The sequence below is a fragment of the Colias philodice genome, chromosome 30, assembly GCF_061535455.1.
Source record: "Colias philodice isolate Cphi_HAF_F1 chromosome 30, ilColPhil1 Martin Lab GWU primary, whole genome shotgun sequence".
Lineage (NCBI taxonomy): Eukaryota > Metazoa > Arthropoda > Insecta > Lepidoptera > Pieridae > Colias > Colias philodice.
Window position 1 is genome coordinate 4430606 of NC_143115.1, and position 25352 is coordinate 4455957.

Consider the following 25352-nt stretch of genomic DNA (forward strand, 5'->3'; position numbering starts at 1 on the left):
GCTTATTATCTACTTTACATTCTTCACACAAATGTCAATTAAATACTTAAATATAATTTTATTTCTTTTATATTATTTACGTAGGTACATATATTACAACAAAAAAAAATTATAAAAGGCTAATGTTTTCGAATTTTCTACAAAATTGATTTTTAACATTAGGTATGTACTATGTTTACATTTAAAGATATTGTTACATGAGTTTTACTAAATAGTTATAGAGTACAGATTACATAATCTCTACTTGTACTTTCGAATTCAGCTTACAAGTGACGTCATAGTGCTGAATCTTATTATTGTATGCTCTTATATCGTTCTAGATAGGTCACCTGGTGGTTCAAATCCTTACTAATATTATAAATGCGAAAGTAACTCTGTCTGTCTGTCTGTTACTCAATCACGCCTAAACTACTGAACCAATTTGCATGAAATTTGGTATGGAGATATTTTGATAGCCGAGAAAGGACATAGGCTACCTTTTATTGCAAAATATGTACCACGGGCGAAGCCGGGGCGGACCGCTAGTGACCCATAAATTTTTCAACATGGGCCTGTAGTCTATTTGATATTAATGTCAAACAACAGTATAACGTGGTATAACCTACATATAGAGTTAATAAACTTAAGAGCCTTGTAGTCTATGTACCTACTTTATATATATGTATTTTTATTTTTATTACAATTGTATTGTAACATTCGTAAATTAAATTTAAACTCAGAAGTGTTTTCTATTCGTACCTTAATCTTAATATATTTATATAAATCTCGTGTCACAATGTTTGTCCTCAATGGACTCCTAAACCACTTAACCGATTATAATAAAATTCGCACACCATGTGCAGTTCGATCCAACTTGAGAGATAGGATAGGTTTATCCCGGAAATCCCACGGGAAAGGGAACTATGCGGGGTTTTCTCTGAAAACGTGGGCGAAGCCGCGGGCGGAAAGCTAGTATGTCTATATATTACTGAAAGTTCATATTACTACTAATATTAGAAAGAAAGAAAGAAAAAACATTTATTTATTTAAACATAATTACTAGGTACTATTAATTTTAAAAGAGCAACAGCTATGGAGTTTCTTGCCGGTTCTTCTCCATAGATACTGCTTTCCGAATCGGTGGTAATTGTTAAAAATATGTAATGACGATTCGAAAGTGCTTCTAAAAGAAGTCTAATTGAATAAATAAATGTTTGAGTTTACTATTTAGTATAATACTTTCTTATATATAAAATTCTCGTGTCACAATGTTAGTCTGCATACTCCTCCGAAACGGGTGGACCGATTCTCATGAAATTTTCTGTGCATATCGGGTAAGTCTGAGAATCGGCCAACATCTATTTTTCATATGTACCACGGGCGAAGCCGGGGCGGACCGCTAGTAATAATATAACTTTAGTATGCAGTTACTTACGCAAAGGTAACTAAAATTTAAATGATAGTAAAAAAAAGCTATGCTTAAACTATAGGTAGGTTTACCTTTATCTATGGAAAAGCAATTAAAATATGTGAGTACGTTTTAAAAACAATTTTACTATAAGTACCTACTCTGCATAATTCTTAATAGGCACTACTTTCAAGTTTCAACAGACTCCAACAACGTCAAAAAGTGCTGATTTGAACTATAAGTAGGTATGTAGATTCTATTTCTGTTAAAAATCTTAACTTGTTATAATTATGAAAATATATTATTGTCAATTTTTAAATATTTACATTGAAAATAAGCCACGTAATTCTAAATTCAATATGGCCGCCACTAGAGGGCAGAATTTTATGATATTTTTCGAAAGAGATTGTTTCAATTTTGCTCTACGTAGAGTCTTTTATATAATATAGGGAAGACTTTAACATTAAAATTATTAAGAACAAGTAGGTATTGCTTTTAAAAACTTTGAAAATACCTCTAGAAAGTAGAAATTTCATTTAGATTTCGAATTCCTGCTTGTATTTTATTTTATTAAGATAGAGTCAACTAATAATGGTAATATTAAAAAAAAAAAACGTAAGCCAAACATTGTGAATGTGAATTTTTTAACTATTTACTAGAAATATAAATTGAAATTGAAAAAATAATATATTATTAGGTATATGCCAAAAATAGGCATTTTAAAATATAGCGTGACCCAACTTACCTACATCTATAGGTAGAGATGTTAAAAAATTGTTAATATTTTATCTGTAGTCAAAAAACTCACCTAAAATTTTGACTTATATGTACTACATATTCTTTCTACTAAATTACTACTACAAATTAGATATATTACTTCGGCTCTATGACTCTACTTCAATATTATGTGAATTAATTAGAAAATTAAATTTATAGACACACAGAAATGAAAAAAAAAGTATGATAGGTACCTACCTACATAACTACCTACGTAGATATTATTTTAATTTATCAATAAATATTTTAATAATAGGTTAAATTAAAAAAAATCAACAAATAAGAAATTTTCACCAAAATAAGTCTCTAATGAGCTACAAACACACATTTTAATTTTTCATTTTAATTAAAAATTTAATAAAAACATCACAACATAATTACATCAAAATAATAATAATCTATTCAGCATAATCTCAACGGTCATTCTTATCGAAATAAAAAAAAAACTTCTAACGTTCTTAAAATTTTAGGTACCTATTTTATACCTACAAGATTGATGATACATTTAGGCATAACACAGTCCACGAGGACGTTGTAACAAGGTTATGCCCGTTATTCTTGAGCTGCCATTTCGCTAACGTTGTTCGATCGTGCACCACCGATTTAACTCCCATACATATAAAAACACCATACTAACACCCTAACCCTTCACCACCCTCTTTCAACCCCCACCATTCTAATGAAAAACCCTATTGACAAACGAAAACCGAGCGACACGATATCATATCCTAATAACCTTCCAATGTTCCCGGATAGGCATTAAATCATCCCATTTTGAATTCCCCGACGTTCCCGTGTAGTCCTGACGTCCTATAGTAGGTGTAACCCGTTGTTTTTTTACCAAAGATATCGGACGTTAGATATGGTTAGACCGCCGAAGTTTGCACGTGGTTCGTTATAAGTTTACGAGTGAAAAATTGTATTATTCCGCTTTATTGGAGTGCTCGGATCCTTATCAAAGGTATGTCCTTTAGTATCGGTCGCGAATTTCTATCGGTATAATAGTGAAATACCTTGTGTTTGTCGGGGCAGCGCGCGCGCCTGTCCCTTCGCGGATCTGTAGGCCTAAATCCACGGCAAACACGCGGTAATGCAAAATTTTTGCGAACATTTTGCGTTCTTATTTCTAATAAGATTCTTATAGGCCTATTAAAATGACTGTTTCTTTACAAAGTGTGGACCCCCGTTTCAGTGGTCGATGTGAATTTTTGCGAAAAAACAACTGTTTTATATATTTTTTTAACGATTTTGTAATGTGATTGTGCGGCGTCAAGAACTTTGGTGGAGAATGTTCTATAAAAATTTCCCTAATGGATTTTGTTTGGATATATCTCTTGTAGTGGTAAGTGTGTTTATTATTTAATCATAATTAAAAAGATTTTTTGTATTTATTTATCATTTTTTATATTTAACTGTACATGACTCTACCAAAAAGTATAATAACGGTTCATATATCGTAATCTGCTAATAAAATCGAAAAATGTATGTTTAATGCTAAAAAAACTCTTCATTTTGGAGAATTTAATTATTAAATGATTTAAAATAAACCATTTTATCCAATTTACTACTATTTTAAGCATTTTATATGACTTTTTCATTTTACATCTAGTATGTAGTATCATGATGTACCTAGAGCCTAACAAAAATGACTCTACTAACGAAATTTAATTATTTGCCTTAAAATACGTGTAAAATATAATGCCTATGTGATAATACCGTATTTTGTGAATAATTAATCCTTTTTTTAATATCATCCCGGTAAATTTATTTGGTAAAATAGCATTTATAGGCATAATACAACACGCTTTAAAAATGTGTTCATCCTAGTAAAACACGAAATATATTATAATTTAATGTAATTTAAAAAAAAGGGTTTTAATATAAGTAACTAGCCCTATTTCTAAATCTTTAAATTATTATTAAAGTAAACTAATGATATTTTAATTTTAAAACATTATAATTTTGAAAAATTAAACAAGATTTAAGTTACTTAACATATAAAATTTTGTATAGCGTAGTAAGGTATAATAGTATATTTTTATTAAGAAATGACAAGCCTGTATCGTTTTAAAAATAAAATCATGCATTTTTATTTGAAATAGTAAGTAAAATATGTAACATTATCTTTAAAATACCATTTAGACAGATTTTAGTAAATTGTTCTAAACATAAATATCAAAATACATAGGTACCTATTTTCTTTAACTATGATTTTTAATTTGAAACTATAAACGATCTATATCACAGAAAACATTATAAATACCTACCTAGTTTTATTTTTTAATATTTTGTATTATTAACTTCAATAATTTAAGTACAGAAGGAGGCCTAATTGTTTAGACTTCAGACCCTCTATAGAGGGCCTAATCCTATTATAAAAACGAGAGCCCTCAGCCCTGTACAATTAATATATTAAAATATCTAGAGAACATTAATAATTATCAATATATTTTTGTAAATATACACGATACAGCTATAAATAATAGATAGGCATTGTTTTATATGTAGTTATTTATAACTAGAAAAAAGAGAGAAATCATTTATTTTGCCATAGGCCTAAAACACACAAATAAACAGGGAAAATAAACATAAAAAACGTTTAAAAAAGAAATATATGTACTAGAAATAACTACAGAAATGCAAAAGTGTGGCACCCTTTTTGCAAAAACTAGCAACATTAGAATTATTCCTAGCTCCTCCTTGAGCCCATATCACTAATAAAGTATAGGAAAAAGAAAAATATAGGTACTAAAACGATAGAGCAATAAACATTAATATCATGAAAATAATCAATTTCAAACATTTTGAACATAAAATGACATTCACTTTAGTCTTTAGGCCAAAACCTAGACTTGATTCTGAATAAGCTATCCCACCAAAAACATTTTCATGTAAAATGTTGCCAAGACGAGTCCATATGACTCGCACTATCAAAAAGTTATCAGATCCCATGTAGAGCCAAGCTTCTAACACTACACGCCCTAACTCTACAAGGCCTAACTTCACAAACCCTACACCTTAGTCAAAATATGTGGCTTGGCCATTTCGCTATATTCACATCGGCGTAAGGTGAAAAATTAATTCACTGTTCATTACTTTTGTGTTATACAATAGTTCTTGTAGTAACGAACCTATCATACATTGCTATTGAAAATCGTGATGACATTTGACACTTAGGCATTTCAGTTTTTAGGTTATGATCTAGGTTACTAACCTTGCCTAGTATTCATGTATATATAACTAGCTTTCCGCACGCAGCTTCGCCCGCTTTGCCTAAAACCTAATAAAATATATAGACTATAACCTAATAAATATATATATATACTAAAACCTTCCTCGAGAACCACTCTATCTATTAAAACAAACCGCAACAAAATCCGTTGCGTAGTTTTAAAGATTTAAGCATACAAAGGGACATAGAGTCAGAGAAAGCGACTTTGTTTTATACTATGTAGTGATAAGTTAAATTATTAATATCTATGGAATAGGTGAACAAGAAATAAAAACCTAGCTTTCATCTGAAAATGAAAAACTATTTAGTAAATTCAGAATTTAGAAATAAACTTACACACAAACTCTCAAACTCTATTACATATACATATACATTTAGTAAAGAAAAACTATTTTTATTTTTTTGTTTGTCTGTTGTTGTGTGACTCAAAACTGATATATCAATTTTGATAATGCTTTCACCAGTAGAAAGCTACATTATTTCTGATTTACATAGACTTATTTTTTTTAATCACAGGCAGAGTCGGGGCGATCGTCTAGTATATGTATTATGTTTCCTTGGCAACAGCTTACGTCATTGTAAAAACATTGCTGTATATTTTTTGTTAAGCTGTTTCGAGGTTAGCATAGACTGACTAACGAAAATTTGGTATTATTATACAACCTAATTCTAAGTTAATAAATTAAGTATTTATTTTTCGTTTTTTATTGCAATACACAAACAATAAAATAGAAATTAATATTTGTTCTACCTACATTAGGTGAAAATAATGATGAACAATAGATGTTGGCCGATTCTCAGACTTACCCGATATGCACAGAAAATTTCATGAGAATCGGTCCACCCGTTTCGGAGGAGTATGCAGACTAACATTGTGACACGAGAATTTTATATATAAGATAAAAATAAGATATAGACTACAGGCCCATGTTGAAAAAATTATGGGTCATTTGACCCACCACCTGACCTATCTAGAATGATAGAAGCGCACGCCACAAGCTCAAATTTCACCCACATCATCTCGATACTTGGCGTTCTTCCACCGTGCGTTTTAGGAGGAACTTCCTACCGCGCACTACTCCTCTGTGGAACGACCTTCCAAATTCGGCATTTCCCAAGGACTATAATTTAGAATACTTTAAGAAGAGAGCGTATTCCTCCCTCAAAGGCCGGCAACGCAACCACAATACTCCAGAGTCTGTGGTTGTTCATGGGCGGCGCCAATCATCGCTTTCTGTACGGTGACGCGCAAGCTCGTTTGCCGACTTATACATAAAAAAAAAAAAAAAAAATAATAAGATTCAGCACTATGACGTCACTCGTAAGCTGTCCACCTGAGTGCAGATGAGAATTCGAAGGTTCAGGTAGAGATTTTCTCCCCTTGTCTCCATGATTTTTGTACGGCGTTGCGGAATAATTGATTAAAAGTAGTATAGAAATAGTATGACACAGATGCCGTACAAAAATGGTGGTCCACAAAGTCGGAATTTATTTTTATTTTTCGACAGTTGCCGGGGTAAATTTGGTCATTTGAGTTTGTATTGTGTGAATGCCAATATCTAAAATTCCTAGATTTAAGCTAGAGCACAGATAATCATTAATATTATAAATGCGAAAGTAACTCTGTCTGTCTGTCTGTTACTCAATCACGCCTTAACTACTGAACCAATTTGCATGAAATTTGGTATAGAGATATTTTGATACCCGAAAAAGGACATAGGCCACTTTTTATTGCGAAATATGTACCACGAGCGAAGCCGGGGCGGACCGCTAGTACAATATAATCATCATTACATAGTATAAAACAAAGTTGCTTTCTCTGATCCTATTTCCCTTTGTATGCTTAAATCTTTAAAACTACGCTACGGATTTTGATGCGGTTTTTTTAATAGATAGAGTGATTCAAGAGGTAGGTTTTAGTCATAGAAATCTAAATAACAAGACACTAGAAGTCGTAAGCGTGCGTGACCTTGTCGCCACTCAGGTGATTTGCACATCACCAGTGCATTCGTCACTGTTCAGTTGCTCTGGAGACGTATGAGTGTATACATGGTGTGTTTCAGCAATTCCCATTGCGGAAATTCTTCCACAAGTTGTAATTATACTTATAAAGGAATAATATTTCATCGGAAAATATATTTTTTTAGAAATAATGCCGTTTTTCCTTAAAATTATAGAATATTTACAAGTATTACGAGTGTCACCATAGTAATCGAAATAACAATGAATGACACAGTCGACCATTCTTATTATCACGTTTGTTCGTATTGGAGCAAAAAGTCTCATATACTTAGGGATGTTATTCTAAAATAAACCGTAAATTCGAGCGTTAGGATACATATTCAAAAGCTTAATTTAATAGATAAGTTAGTTTTCACTAAAATCAAGCTGTCCAATAAAAGGCATAGTTTACTTGTGTGTACTGTTTAGCTTTCAGTTTGAATGTGTTGATTTTGGCGACAGCGGTTTTCATACGAATTATGACATTCTAGCACTTCTATGTGTCTTGTTATTTAGATTTCTATGGTTTTAGTATATAATTTATTAGTTTTTACTTTTTAGACAAAGCGGGCGAAGCCGCGGGCGGTAAGCTAGTAATAATATATGTAAAAGAACATCCTTTGAATTTACTAGCAGTAAAATATAATCTTTTTAACGTAACCATAAATTTAAAATAGACACAACATTGTGAAATTATATATTCTTGTGTTAAAAATAACTTCATTGTTCAATGTAAAGGATTATTTTTGTTTTTATTATTTACAAAACGTCATCACCATCATCATAAATCAACTATATAAAAATAAGTCGGGTTTTCCTTCCTGACGCTATAACTCCAGAACGCACGAACCGATTTCCACGGTTTTGCATTCGTTGGAAAGGTCTCGGGCTCCGTGAGGTTTATATAGCAAAGAAAAGGTGTCTCTGGTGGCGAAACGGAGTTCGCCCGGTTTGCTAGTTAATAATAAAAATGATCATCATCATCAGCCCCCGTACCGGCCACGACATCTTAAAGCAGTATTATATCCTGTATGGAAAAGGGACAGCGCTATATAGGTCGTATAGTGCCATCCCCTTCCCACACTGGAAATAATACTGCTATAAGACGTCATGGTAGAGTGCGTTTCACGAAAGAGTTCCCCTGCCGTTATGTTGGCATACCTGACTGTCAAAAACGAAAATATTTTTTTTTAATCAAAAATGACAGAGATAATATTCTCCTTTCTTCCTAGCCTTATCCCGTATCTTACGGGGTCGGCTGCCTAGAAAGGAGAATATTTTCTCTGTCATTTTTGATTAAAAAAAATATTTTAGTTTTTGACAGTCAGGTAAGCCAACATAACGGCAGGGGAACTCTCTCGTGAAACGCACTATAACTCTGCTACAATTCAAGTGCGTGACAGACGTCATAATGTCAATTAGTCTTACATAATTTAGTTTAATAAATGAGTCATAAATAATAATAATAAAAATAAACATTTTTTTCATACAGATAGGCCAATGTGTAGGTACCTTCGTATTTATTACTAGATTTCCGCCCGCGGCTTTGCCCGCGTTTTCAAAGGAAAACCCGCATAGTTCCCGCATATGTGTTAATCCAAGTTACCCTCTATATGTGTGCTAAATTTCATTGTAATCGGTTCAGTAGTTTTTACGTGAAAGAGTAACAAACATCCATACAAACTTTCCTTTATAATAGTATTAAGATACTTACCAAAGTTTGTCACTTCCAAATAACTGAATCGATGTTGATGCAATTTTGTATACTGTGTCTATTAGTAATATAATTTATGTCTTAATATCTCAGAAACATTATTTATAATAATTTAATTTCATACCTGCTCTATCTCTTTTTAAAACATAATAAACAGGAAATTATTTCATCTGTTTGTTCAAGTATACAGCAGAAACTGCTAATATTGTTTATGATACATATTAAATGTTCAATAAATAATAATATTGTAGGTATTGTAGACCCGGCTTCACCTGGATTGAACTGGTATGAAAACGACATATAATAAAGCAAATACTACAGTAGTGTAATTCCTTTGGTGAAAGTTTTTTCAAAATCAGTTCAGCAGTTTTTGATACTGAATTATGATCTAAAGCCTATAGGAGGAATTTATCTCTACAGTGGGAGCAAAATAAACTGATAAAAAAAATGTGTGCGTGTAGATACTAGTGTACCTACACACGTAAGAAGTCAAACTTCTTTATGACCTTATTTTTCAAAAAATAATTTACTATATGCAACTTTACAGAAATACGTCGAATCACGCGTGGTAGGGATATGAAAAAGATGGCGCGTAACGGAAAAATGTCACGCGTAACGAAAATGTTACACTAAATTTTTTCCAACCCCGATAAAGAAGTATCTCTTCAAAAATTTTAATTAATTACTGTATGACAAACGTCAGTCTTATATCTATACATATAATAAATCTGTAGAAGGGTCAATTCTGTACATTGAAAATATTGAAAAAATAAATAGCAGGGGGTGTTACTGGATCGATACCAAACCCAAGTATGTGATTAAAAAAATTTTTGTCTGTCTGTCTGTCTGTCTGTCTGTCTGTCTGTCTGTCTGTATGTTCAGGCATCACGTAAAAACTAACGGTTCGATTTCGATGAAACTTAGTATAATTATACCTTATTATCCTGGGCGTAAAATAGGATACTTTTTATCCTGGAAAAATACGTAAAAAAAAATTAATCTTAATTTTTCAGTTTTATCCATAGACGTTGTTCTGTAGAACCGCGAACACACGTTGCGTATTATTATAGGCCTAGCCGTATTTGGGTCCAATAGATATTTATAAGATGTCATTGTCAGAGTTACTCAAAATGGAGAAATAAACCATCCACGCGAAGACCGACATCCGCGCGGACGGAGTCGCGGGCGGAAGCTAGTTCTATAATAATATTATAAAGCTGAAGAGTGTGTTTGAACTACTGGTCCGATTTGAAAAAAATAGCTCATTTATCGAGGCTGCTATAGGCAGTAGGCTATATATACATACTAGCGACCCGCCCCGGCTTCGCACGGGTGAACGTAAAACGTTGTATATATGTAAAAACATAGCGGCCCGCTCCGGGCTCCGGCTTCGCACGGGTATAAAATATATAGCCGGGCGGTAGGCCGCGGCCGGTACCGCCGCAAACGCTACGTCCCGCAATTTTTAAATCTGTAATATCTTCGAAAATATTCACTTAAATCATACGGTGTAATGGGCCATATAGATCTATATTAAATGAACAATGTATTCAAGGTATTTAATTGGTTAAGGATTAATGCTGTATTGGGGAAATCTCCATCCTAGACCATGCTTATCGCTTTCCATCAGGCGAAGCGATGGTCAAATGCTTGCCTAATCTCTAATAAAAAAAAAAAAAAAATCGCTTCGAAAATTAGCCATTATTGAATAATATTAAATGACAAAAAAAAGTTATTGTGGGTTATCCATAAGAGATAGACATATACCATCGCGGACTTTTCTGTAGACCTTTTCAATGTGTATAATACTTAGTACATTATTTTGATAAAACTCGTAGGGTTCAGCCTGCGTTTGCAATGTAAGCGGTAAAAATGTAATTTTTTACGACATCACATTAGAAACCTCGAAAATAACAGTACTTCTCCACTATTTAATGGATGTTACTATACCTACATATAAACCTTCCTCTTGAATCACTCTATCTATTAAAAAAACCGCATCAAAATCTGTTGCGTAGTTTTAAAGATTTAAGCATACAAAGGGACATAGGGATATAGGGACATAGGGACAGAGAAAGCGACTTTGTTTTATACTATGTAGTGATATAGCCTAAAGCGCGATGATATTATCATCGCGCTATAAGACCAACAGGAGCGGAGCCACGCGGGTGAAACCGCGGGGCGCAGCTAGTTTCTAAATATAAACAATAACAATTGATGTTAATTATGCAGCTTAACAAAATTACAATTAAATGATTAAATTCGAATCATTATTTGACCTCATAAGTATGATTCATTGGTATAAAAGGTGTTCTTAATATACAAGCATAATATGACCTAATGATAAATCACGTAACCTATAGGAGTTTTTATTTGACCGCCTAAAAAAAAATGTCTCGGTCTGGCAGGACACAGAAGGCTGATCACCTACTTGTCCCTAAAGAAAATCGATCAGTGAAACAGATGTATGAATCCATCATCTGCCCCTTACCCCACTATAAGGGGACACGGGACTTCACTTTATAGGAGTTATGATAAAAAATTTAGCAGACCATTGCTTTGAAGCTACTGTATCATGATGTATAAAGAAAGAAACAACCAATAACTATTCACATTTAAAACTACAGAAAAAATAAAATTAAACACCATTACAAATAATAGATAGGTACTGCAAGAAAAAAGAATAAAAAGCATGTATGTGAGGCGTCACTTGAAATAATACTGCTATCTTAATATATAGGTATAAATCTCGTGTCACAATGTTTGTCCTCAATGGACTCCTAAACCACTTAACCGATTATAATAAAATTCGCACACCATGTGAAGTTCGATCCAACTTGAGAGATAGGATAGTTTAAACATGTAGGTACCACGGGCGAAGCCGGGGCGGACCACTAGTTAGACATAATGGATATAAATAGTTCATGTTAATCCAGACTGTAATCTAACTCATGTCAATTTATATCAAAAATAGACAAGCCGTTTTTGTTAGAAAGATTATCAAACATTTATCCAATCTCACAAACTTGTGTGTTCATAATAGAAATGGAAAATAACAATATATTAAATTTTAAACTAAATACAAATAATTTTCAAGTAGTATTATATTATCTGTGATTCAGGTAACAACGAAAAACTAATTGAATAAATGTAGCAGGTAGAATATTGATTCTATCAAATGTACCTGACCCTATATGACCTATGTCTCATAAGACACTATACCTAGTCCATTAAAACACCTAGGTCCTAGGAGATGCCTAGATAGTCTGGACACATATTCATATCATTTATTTGATTGCTCTTTCATACAAATAAATCTTTAAAAGTATGAATTATTTCCAAAAAAGTCTTTAGATATTATCTAGATTCAGTATTTTTCTGTTCATTCTTTCTTTTCTTTTTCCAGTATTACATTTACTACAGCGCCATCTAGTTCGAAATTAAACAACATCATAGAGTCACTTTATTCTAAAACTAGCTGTGCTCAGTTTCACCCGCATTGCTCCGCTCCTGTTGGTCTTAGCGTGATGATATATTGCCTATAGCCTTTCTCGCTAAATGGGCTATCTAATACCGAAAGAATTTTTCAAATCGGACCAGTAGTTCCTGAGATTAGTGTGTTCAAACGAACAAACTCTTCAGCTTTATAAATGAAGTATAGATAGTAACATATAAATAAACACATACAGCAAATTTGCATCTATAATAGGTAAATAGGACACCCATTAAAACACCCTAGATAATCTAAATACACCTATCCTATAGGGTCAGGACCTATAACTAAATAATAGGTAAATAGATAACCCATCAAAACACCCTTGATAACACATAAATAGCACGCGATTTAACATCTATCCTTTAGGGTCTGTTACCAATAGAAATTTGTCTAGCCACATACTATTAAATACATACAATTAGATATCTATCAAAATTCACCCCATGTCACTTGTCGTGGGAATAGCCTTGGGACAGACCTGTTACTTGTTACATAATTTAAAGGGGAGATGCTTTTCAAGGTTAGGACATTTGTGCAAGACAGGTCGGATAAGAATTCTAGTATATTAGCAATTCATGAGCTTAACCAGATGACCTGTTGGAATCGACCCTACGTTTTTGGACAAAGGTCAGTCTTGGAGCTAAGCCCGTGCACCGACATCAAACCTATTTAATAAAAAGTACATCTAAATAATATGCAGTAATTAATAATATCAAATCTTTTTTATTGAAGTGAAAACTTCTTTAGCGGCGTTGAGCACTTTTTCTGTAATGGGTATAAAATCTTAAACTCGCTCGCACTCTTTAAACTACTGGGCCTATCCGAATAAAATTTTTATGGGACCTATTCGACACTATTCCTCATCAAACAAAAATAGAATCACGTAAATCGGTTCAGAAACCTCGGAGTAATCGGTGTACATACATAAAAAACAAACCGGCCGAATTGATAACCTACTCCTTTTTTTGAAGTCGGTTAATATAGAGATAAAGTTTATTTTGAAGTACTAGGAGACAATAAAAACGAAGAAGTATATACAAAGGACATTGATTGTGTAAGTGATATAGGAAATGCAAGTGAAACTATAGGATTTAGAATGATTGGTAATATAGTGGCGAAGAAGCAGGATTTAGTGAAAATGGGAGCTGAATCTTCAAGACAATTGAAATTCCATCAAATATAGGTAAGAATAATTTCTATAGGCTTATAATTTCTATAGATTATAAGTACCTGTACTAAAATGTAATCAGTTGTCTAAAGACAATGCCACAGATATGTAACTTATTATGCTCGAGCTCGCCTGAAGGTGGGAGGCGAAACACTCATCTAGGTATTTTCATTTGATAGATTTTGATGTATTCTGCCCTCCAACCGACTTCAAAAAGGAGGAAGTTTTCAATTCATCTGTAATTATTTGATTTGTTGTTACCTGAGGACTTTTCCGATTTTGATGAATCTTTTATCTTATTTTACTTGAAAGATATCAATCGCCTTTTTTGTCCAGTTCTGATCATTGAAGGCAATTAAGTATTTTTTTTTCTTATAAAATAATTAATATTTTAATTGTCTCTACGCAAAATAGGATTTATTTTAGAAACATTTCTATTCATATCTTGATGATGATATAGAATGAGATATCTTTATGATCATAGACAAACCTAGATAGGATAAGATACAAAATTCTATTATCTATGGTCCTTGAAACGTGTGCAAAATTTCAAGTAAATGAACGTTTTCAAGGTGTTGAAAATGACGTTGAAAAATTCCGTTACATAATATTATAATATCTATAGATACCTACTAGCTGCGCCACGCGGTTTCACCTGCGGACGAAAGCTCGACAAAACTATTTTACAAAAATAAAATGTTAAATTAAACGTTAAAGTAATGATCTATGATCCAGGGTCTTCAACTTTTTTAATTTGAAATTTCATCAAAATCGGTGATGTGGTTTATTCTTGACAGCATAACAGACAGACAAAATGTGGCGTCTATAAAATTTGTATATATGATTAGTTTGCTTAAATTTCATTGGTCTTAATTTAAACCTCTTAAAAACAACTGCTTAAAAACTAAGCCATATTACAGTGCGTTTACATCAAACGAGCGAATGCTCATTCTAACCCCACTATGTCAAATTCTTTTAGTGTAAACAGGCGTAGAGAATCCTTTCGTTGTTCTTAGTGCGTTCGAAAAGATTCTATGCAATGTTCTAATACTGAACAACACTGAATACGAGTTTTCGTTTACACTAAAAGATCGCAAACGAATGCTCTTACTCTAGCTCTAGTTCTACGTTCGTTTGATGTAAATGCACCGTAATATTATGATGTACTAGCGGTCCGCCCCGGCTTCGCCCGTGGCACATGTTTACGTTTTCTCTACATAAGAACCATCCTCGTACTTCAAGGAATATAATAAAAAAAGAATTATCGAAATCGGTTCAGCCGTTCTCGAGTTATGCGCTTACCAACACATTTTGCGATTCATTTTTATATATAAGAAGATAAGATATAGAAGTACTTACTTATTTGATGTGTTTGTTGCTCTTTCTGTCAAAAATCACTGAACCGATTTTGCAGAAATTTGGTTTTCAGTTGGATAATAAATCGTAAATTATAGAACATTAATAAAAATGAACAATAACAGCTTGCTAAAGAATATTTTCAATGTTAAACATTGTTTAACCTTTCACGCAAAAACTACTCGACCGATTTTGTTGAAATTTTATTTACTGATAAATTGGTGTAACATATGTATTATGCTCTGCTCCAAGGAACAAAAATGAATTAGCAAAAAATGTTGTATTAAATATGTGAAAGTTTGTTTGTTGCCCTTTCACGCAAAAACGACTGCACTAGGTTATGAAATTTTGAAAATTGATAGATTAAAGTCTCTATATTTTAAACATATAATTAATACCACATTTACAACAGTATACCTACAGAAATTAGAGGATGTGTGCAGAAATTAAACTTATATGCATATCTACTAACTTAATAGAATATAAGTACTTAGCCTATGTCACGCAGGAATAATGAAGCTTTTCAAATGTGTCCAGTCGAATCGAAACAAGCTTTCCGCGCACATAGAAAAGGAAATCCCGCATAGTTCCCGTTCCTTTGGAATTTCCGGGATTAAAAGTACCCTAAGTAGCCTATGTTCTGGGTGTTCAGCTACCCACATACCAAATTTAATTGTAATCGATTCAGTAGTATTTGCGTGAAAGAGTAACAAACATCCATCCTCAAAACTTTCGCATTTATAATTTTTAGTAGGATAGTGTGAAGTGCCACGCCAGACGCGTCGGCGACCGCACCTACACAATTTCAAATTCACATCACATGTAAACTAGTTCGAGAATTCGAGACGATTACACACCGATATTTATAAATAATACACACTTTTGGTTCTTATAGATAAGATACATTTATTTTATTGCTAAATCTTTTTGAAGTGAAACTTCTTTATCGGGGTTGGAAAAAAATTTAGTGTAACATTTTTTCGTTACGCGTGACATTTTTCCGTTACGCGCCATCTTTTTCTTATCCCTACCACGCGTGATTCGACGTGTTTCTGTAAAGTTGCATATAGTAAATTATTTTTTGAAAAATAAGGTCATAAAGAAGTTTCACTTCTTTCGTGTGTACACTAGTACACGCACACTTTTTTTTTTGAATACCTACTAGAATTATAAAGTCGATAGCTATCAAATCTGAAAATAGGCGTGTGTATCTTATTATAAATGTTATTTTTTGTGTTACCTATTCATTTTTGGAACATTTTCGATTTAAAATATATTAATTTAAATATTGTAAAAAAAGCTTAAAAATATCAAATATGATAGTAGACAAGATTAAAAATATCATTAATTATTTACCTGCAGTAATATGTATGCCAGTTTTCTTATAATATACTTAAACCAAAAATTATTTTATATGTAACCATTTTTATACCAGTCTGGAAATAATTGATTTGACTAGGAAGATAATTGAATCAAAGAAACACAGACACATTATATTGAACAAAGTAAATATAACATACCTAATATAATATGACGATTCAACGCCAAAAAAGAAGTCCTTGATTAAATGTTTGAGTTTGAGTTGAGAATCAATACCTATTCCGTAGTCTGGCATCAAGCCAGAACCAAGGCAATAGACTTAGTTCTTATTACACTGATTTCTCCCTCCTCAGTAAGAAACAGAGAGAGAAAGGTCTTTTATTTTATTTTTATTTTTTATGTATCCATAATAAACGTTACATACATATAATTATATATTATATGTATATATATTTATGGTATATTTGTATAATATAAGTAGACATATGTATATTATATATTATATAAGTATATTTTTTGTATGTACTGTAGTGTCGTATATATGTTTATGTACAGTATATAATTTATAAATTGTTATGTGTTTTAATCTTCTTATACATATTTTATTATGTTTACAGTGACATCATTATCATCATTATTATTTTTTTTTTTTTTTCTTTTTTCTCTCGACCTACCTTTACAACTTAATTGAGCTGATTACCTTCTGCCCTGGTTGCCTGGAAGAGATCACTTCTAAGTGATAAGGCCGCCAAATACACTAAACTGCTCCTTGCTTTTATTTTTGTGTGTTCTAGTATGTAAGTCTGTTTAGTTGTAAGTATTAAAGAGTAAAATAAAAATAAATAAATAAACGTATTTCATTTCATTTCATATTTCATTTAAAAGAGAGTTTATTACATTGCATTGTACATATTATATTAAAGAAAAACAATATGGTGCCAGAAACAATTGTACTATTGGAGGCCTTATCACTAAGCAGTGATCTCTGCCAGACATATTATGTTTACTTATATGTATCTATACTTTATATTATAAAGCTGTTGAGTGTAGAGTTTGTTTGGTTGAACGCGTTAATCTAAGGAACTACGGGTCCGATTTGAAAAATTTTGTCAGTGTTAAATAGCACATTTATCAAAGAAAGTTATATTATATCATCAAGAAGACCAATAGGAGCTTACCAAAGTAGGTAAAACCGCGGGGCGCTAATCATATAGGGAACTCTGCTTAAATTACACTACCTACTTTTAAAAGGACTTCAATCTAAAATTCAACATTTCTATTTTAAGATAGATTAGATTTACCAGGAAAAAATGTACTCAAAAATCTCTCCTACCATCCTATCCAATCTGCCTATTCACATTAAATATTTATTACTAGCTTTCCGCCCGCCGCTTCACCTGCGTTTTCAAAGAAAAACCCGCATAGTTTTGTTCCCGTGGGATTTCAGGGATAAAACCTATCCTATGTGTTAATCCAAGTCTATATGCGTGCTAAATTTCATTGTAATCGGTTCAGTAGTATTTGCATGAAAGAGTAACAAACACACACATACACATCCTCACAACTTTCGCATTTATAATATTAATAGGATTCGTTGTTGGCGTTCATAAAAAATAATCACCATACGTCACACGTTCAGATGACGTGTCTACACGTGTATTTCGTCGACGTTTTTTTATCGTCTGCGCAGGAGTGCAAAACATGTACTATTTACTTATGATTTTTTTTAGTTGATAACGCTGTCTGTATTATTACTTTGTGAATGCCGGATTTGGTTCAAAATGTAGTCCTGTAAAGGAAATTTATATTGGAATTATCATTATATTATTATAACTAACCTTTTCGCCCGTAGCTTCGTCCGCGTGGTCAAAGGAAAACCCGCATATTTCCCGTTCTTATGGGATTTTCGGGATAAAATCATTTCTATATTTTAGTTAAAAATATCCTCTTATGTGTATAACAAATTTCATGAAAATCGGTTCAGCAGTTTTTGCGTAATATTAGTAGGAAATAGGATAGGATAGGATAGGAAAAGATAGGATTAGTAGGAAGTAGGATAGGATACTATATTATATTATTATTTATTACTTTCAATTTATAGACTAATTATTAATTAACTACATGTAGATAAATAAAATAATTTTATTATTTGTGTCACGCCAGACTCAGACATTTTTTTATATTCCGTGGCTTACTTATTAACATAATAAGAATATATTATGTAACTATAAATAGACAACTATTCATACAATTCTTTAGTCTAATGATAAAATCTTCTTCATATTTAGAAATTAAAGACTTTTTAACGGATTTTAAACGCGATTTATTCATTATATTATAAATATTTTCCCAACGTTTTGAACACACAGCGAGCGTGGTTGGAAGACTAAGATGTTATTCGTCTTGACGGTCATTCAAAAATTCAGCAATTAATAAATCGCGTTTAAAATCCGTTAAAAAGTCTTTAATTTCTGAATGTATAATACTCGCGTAAAATCAAACACTAGAAAATACTCTTCTTCATATTTCTAACGGTGCAATGTGCATTTACATCAAACGAAGATAGAGCTAGAGATAGAGCAAGAGCATTCGTTCGCGCTCTTTTAGTGTATTCGAAAATTCGTGTACAGTGTTGTTTAGTATTAGAACATTGCATAGCATCTTTTCGAACGCACTAAGAACAACGAAATAATGCTCTACGCCTGTTAACACTAAAATAATTTGACATAGTGGTAGAATGAGCATTCGCTCGTTTGATGTAAGTAAATGCAACGTAGTATTACGGTGTAAAATCGGTGTTAAATATAAATAGTAAATACTATAATTTAACTACTAAAATATGGTATTGATTTTTAGTATAGTATCTTGGGCCTTGGCTCAGCATGTATTTTCTTCCAAAGGTAATGACGTATGAAAAAAATGGTATTGATTTTTTCATACATTTTTTTTACCTTGGGAAGAAAATACTTACTCAGCCAAGGTATTCCAAAATGGTCACCCATCAAGACACTGACCTCTTATAAAGCTGCTTAATAAATAGATCATTAACTGATAATTTAATGTAACAAAATAATAATTATCAGATTTTAAATTCACTTATAGCATATCTACTTTTCATCAAGGTTTGCATAATTAGATTTTCAATAATAACATCCATTTATTAGATGTTAATGTATCAATTTTAGAGCACCCTTTTTTGATACTGAACTTTCAATTCAAAATATCATATGTGTGTAACATACAAACATACAATCAGATAAACAGAATAATTAGCTAACCATTGTCTATACTAATATTATAAAGAGGAAAGGTTTCTATGTATGGGTATGGGTTTTCACGCATACTACTCACGCATACTGGACCGATTTTGATGAAATTTGGCACAGATAATCTTTAGACCCTGAGAAAGAATATAGGTTACCTTTTATTGCGAAATATGTACCACAGGCGAAGCCGGGGCGGACCGCTAATTACTAATAAAATTCATTCAAATATAACTGACTATAATCCAGTAAAAGCAATCCTTGCTTGTTATCACAAAATTGTGAGACGCAACGGCGCCCTCAATGATATACTATCTGATACAGATAAGGTGACCGCCCGGTGGTGCCCCTGTATGCTTTGGGGTAAATTGTAGACCACCAAAACATTTTCTGTAAAACTAGCTTTCCGCCCGTGGCTTCGCCCGCTTTGAATCACTCTATTAAAAAACTGCAAAACTCTCTCTTTTCTTCTCTAGCTTAGCGCAGCCGGCAAATACCGCTTCTCTAATGTGAGCATTTTGTCTATGAAAACATAATCTTAAACGATAGCTCACGTGCTTGTGGAAGAGTTGGGCGGGTTGCTTGTTATGGGTGTACAAATAGAGTTTTAAGAATTCATCCTTTTGAAAAAAAAATGCGTGTGGAATTTTATAAGTATTTTTTACGTAGGTACTCAGCGTATGCAAAACTATAACCTCCTTTGAGCTTAGTATACCAACAGTGGGACACTCTGTATAGGGACAGAGAAGTCGACTTTGTTTTATACTATGTAGTGATGATGTTGTCCTGTGTCCAGACTCCAGACTCTCGTGCACTCTAAAAAAGTTCTTCCAATGTAGAGCCAAGCGTCTAACTCTACACGTACTAACTCTACAAGCCTTAACACTCTAAAATCTATATCTTAATACCTACGTGACTTGGCACTTCCTTATAGCAAGAACTATTGTAATAAATGAATGAAATTACCTTACTCAATATGAAGTTGTCAAAAAGCACTTTAAGTAATAGTAAGTCGAAGAAAAAATGTTCAATTTATGATGATTTAAGATTAATTAGATCTATAATAAACCTATCTGAAATATTCATTTTCCTTATTTATTTAAAGTAGGCAAAGTCAACAGATCCTAGGTTTTGAAAGTATGGGCTGATTTATGATGACTATGACGTCATTAACATTATTACGTTAAGAAAAAATGCTAAGTCATGTTAGAGTGTAAAATTTTAAAGTCCTGGGGCCGTATTATGACCTCTTATTTCCAGGCAGTTTACGCCTTGATTAGACTAGAAAATTCATATACAATAGATATCTCGATTTGAGCCCGCGGCTTCGCCCGCGTTTTCAAAGGAAAACCCGCATAGTTCCCGTTCCCGTGGGATTTCCGGGATAAAACCTATCCTATGTGTTAATCCAAGTTACTCTCTATATGTGTGCTAAATTTCTTTGTAATCGGTTCAGTAGAATTTGCGTGAAAGAGTAACAAACACACACACACATCCTCACAAACTTTCGCATTTATAATATTAGTAGGATAGGATACCATAATTAACCATGGCTAATTATTGCGATCATAATATGAATTGGCCAGTCAGTTCAATTCACGGCGTAAAGTGACTGGGAATAAGAGGTCATAATACGGCCCCAGTGTCCCCTTCTAGGGTATTTTCTTTCCGGACAAGTATAAGTAAGTCCAGCCACAGATAATATACTACCTAGTAGTTATCTTCTTAATATATAAATCTCGTGTCACAATGTTTGAAAGAAAGAAAGAAAGAAAATCATTTTTATTAGGTACACCACATAGAACATAAATGTTGTCCTCATAAACATAAATGTTTGTCCTCAATGGACTCCTAAACCACTTAACCGATTATAATAAAATTCGCACACCATGTGCAGTTCGATCCAACTTGAGAGATAGGATAGTTTAAACATGTAGGTACCACGGGCGAAGCCGGGGCGGACCGCTAGTAGTATTATAATATTTGTGATAATACAAGATTCTGTTTCCTGTAGTGTTGGGTTTTCTTTAAGCAGTAGAGACGATTTTAGAGTTAAGAGATTCCTATAAAATAATGTATATTTTTTTTATCTAAAATGTTTCTTTTGTTACAGATTTGAGAATAAAGTACCTACCTGTCATTGTAAAGGTAAGTTGTAATCCTAATTATATTAATTACTTAGGATATATTTTTTTTTATAAATAAGTTGATTTTCAAAAATGTAACACGAGTAATATCTATTTTAATGTTCCAAGTTATATACATTATCGTAAAAGATGTTAGTACTGTCCCTATATAAATATGATAATGTAAATACAAATATAGAGACATAAAAACTCTATAGATTATAATTATCTATATTAAAAAAATATAGATTAATATACAGGGTGTAATCGTTAAGTGTGCACAAGCGATTATTCCGTAACTATTGCAAATATCAAAAAACTTTAAACAGATATCGAAAGTAAGTAGGGTTTAAAGTTAATTTTTTTCGATATTTCTCATTTTATTTTTAAAAATTTATAACGGCCATTTTACTCATTAGGTTAAGTACTTTTGATATCAGTTTAAAGTTTTTTGATATTTGCAATAATTACGGAATAATCGCCTGTGCACACTTAACGATTACACCCTGTATAGATAAAGTTTAAAAATAGGTACATTATCTATAACTAGTCTGGTCATAAGTTCTGTCATTATGTTAGATTTTCAAATTTTTTATGTTTACCGCAAATTTCTTTTTCACGTTCGATTTTTGATTATTTTACGCGTTAAAAAACGACACATTTTATTAGAATAACGTATTTGTTACAATGTAGTGGACGCAAAAAGAAGACAGAGTCGCTGTTCTCGCTCTGCATCGTAGCGGTTACGCGCCAAGAGAAATTTTCAGTTTGCTTTAAAATTCACAAATAACACAGAGATTTTTTTATTGCACTATAAAACGATTTAAGTAAGATTCAAGAGTAGAAGATAGGAATAGAAGTGGTCTTTGTCGTACGATTTGGACGACAGCAGTGATAAATGCAGTAAAGGTGCGAATAAGGAAAAGTCCGGTGCGAAATCGAAAACAGTTAGCACTGCAGATGGGCCTTAGCAGTACCACAGTTAAAAGGGTGTTGAACGAGGACCTAGGACTATGGGCTTATTGTAGAAAAACATCGCATCTTCTTAACACACGCCTGAAGAAATTAAGACTGGATAAATGTCACGCTTTACTTAAACGATACGCGAGAAAAATGTATCGTGAAATCCTGTTTTCAGATGAAAAAATTTTCACAGTGGAGGAGTGCTGCAACAAACAGAATATCAAAGTGTATACCCACAGTAGTGAAGAAGCGTGTCAACGTGTATCTCAAGTCCAACGCGGCCATCACCCCTTATCAGTAATGGTTTTCCTGGGAGTGTCTTATTTTAGCCTAACATAGGTGTTTTTCTGTGAAAAGGGTGTGAAAATAAGTTCCAATGTTTACCAAAATACGGTCCTGACAAACTTCGTAAAACCTCCTTCTCAGACTATGTTAAAAAATCAGCACTGGGTATTCCAGCAGGACTCAGCACCTGCCCACAAAGCCAAGAGTATCCAAAATTGGCTGGCCGCCCATCAGATTGACATCATTCGTCATGAAGATTGGTCATCTTCTAGCCCGGACCTGAATCCTCTGGATTATAAAATCTGGTATTATTTAGAGGAGAGAACCTACGCTAAATACCACCCAAATTTGGAGTCACTCAAAGCATCCATTATTAAAGTAGCTGCTGAAATAAACATGGACATGGTGCGTGCTGCGATAGACGACTAGCCGCGGAAGTTGAAAGCTTGTATCGCAAAACATGGATGCCATTTTGAATAATTTTTATACGAAATTATTAAGTAATATGTAAGCTTTATTGCTACATATAAAACATTAAATATATAAAAGTAACTTTTTGTTTATTTAATAAAACATATGTGACAGAACTTATGACCAGACTAGGTATATTATACTAGCTGTGCTCCGCGGTTATACCCGCATTGCTCTGCTCCTGTTGGTCTTAGCGTGATGTTATATAGCCTATAGCCTTCCTCGATAAATGGGCTATCTAACACCGAAAGAATTTTTCAAATTGGATCACTAGTTCCTGAGATAAGGGCGTTCAAACAAACACACTCTTCAGCTTTATAATATTAGTATAGATTCATCTAGGTAATAAACAACATTATATTTCATATTATTTATACCCAAAACCGTGGGGCACAGCTAGTATGTCACTATTCGATAGTCCTCGGTCTACACTATTATAGTCTATGGTCTAAACTGTGTCGCCGCGTCATAAGTTGACTGACCGAGTGACGTAACAGTCTATTACAATTCTAATGTTTGCTCGTGTTTTGTAACGTGGAAACTGAAGTTATGGTTCATTCATTTTTTATTAAATTGTGAATATTTGAAGCTTTTTTAATTAGTTATTTAAAAAAAAAGTGAAGTCCCGTGTCCCCGTAGTGGGGTAAGGGGCAGATGCATTATTCATACATCTGTTTCACTGATCGATTTTCTTTAGGGACAAATAGGTGATCAAGCCTTCTGTGTCCTGCCAGACCGAGACATTTTTTTTTCTTCGTCTCCACCGGGAATCCACCGGAAAATAAAATTTGAGATTTAATTAATTTTGTTTATTTTCTTTGTGCCCTTTTTTAAATTTTGAAAGAAAGAAATAGTAAATATTTGAAAACTTTATCAATATATTTTTTGTTAATTTCACAATTAACAAAAAAATACTGGAAAAGTTTTCGAAAATTTATTATCATAGTGGAAAATTTTTGGACTTCAAATTATATCTATAAATACATTAATATAGCAACATGCAATTTACTGTTTAATCAGTGTAACTCATTTTAATACATTTTCTGCTCTATCGACATAACCAAAATAATCAAGCAAATTAAAACGCACAACCAATTTCAATTAAAACCCAACAAACCGTCCCAAACATCAATCGATACGAACAAAAGGCTGGCAACACTTAATAAAACTCCCTTGTCCCTACAATAAAAAACAAAGCGTTCCCTCCAAAAGTGTCTGTCAAAAATAAATCAAAATTAGAATGCGACGCCGCGCGCGCCCATTGGCCGTTTCTTTTTTCTCCAAGTGGGGGAGCCATAGACTATATACTTCTAGGATAGATAATATAAACAGGTTATGAAAGGGCCCGTTTTTATGGTGATAGACCAATCGACAATGTTTATTTTTTGTAGCGAAGGTAGGGCTAGAGCAACTCGTGTTAGGTTGTTATGGTGTGATGCACTTTTGGTATATGGTATTATTATAATTTATGAAAGTATTTAGCGAACATGAAAAAGTAATAAGAACTTTTTTAATGAAATTATAGAGTTGAATAATGAAGTATGAATCAATTAACTTATTGAAATGTAGGTTAGTAAAGAGATGACGCTTTCCTTGTGAAAAAATAGTAATTTACATCTTTCTGATATTTTTCTTTACGTGTATTAAGTACTAGCTTTCCACCCGCAGCTTCGCCCGCGCAGTCAAAGATAAACCCGCATAGTTCCCGTTCCCGTGGGATTTCCGGGATAAAACCTATCCTATTTCCCGGGATAAAAAGTAGCCTATGTCCTTTCTCGGATATCAAAATATCT

General features: G+C 32.8%; 1 long non-coding RNA gene across 1 annotated transcript in view; it reads left to right on the forward strand.

Annotated features, from left to right (window-relative positions):
- The first annotated feature begins 1226 nt into the window (after nucleotides 1–1226).
- The window catches only part of LOC149475508 (uncharacterized), a 107148-nt gene continuing 83022 nt past the window's right edge, over nucleotides 1227–25352 (forward strand). Inside the window, exon 1 of the long non-coding RNA XR_016318090.1 lies at nucleotides 1227–1381. This is a non-coding gene — a long non-coding RNA (uncharacterized LOC149475508). The remainder of the gene's footprint in view (nucleotides 1382–25352) is intronic.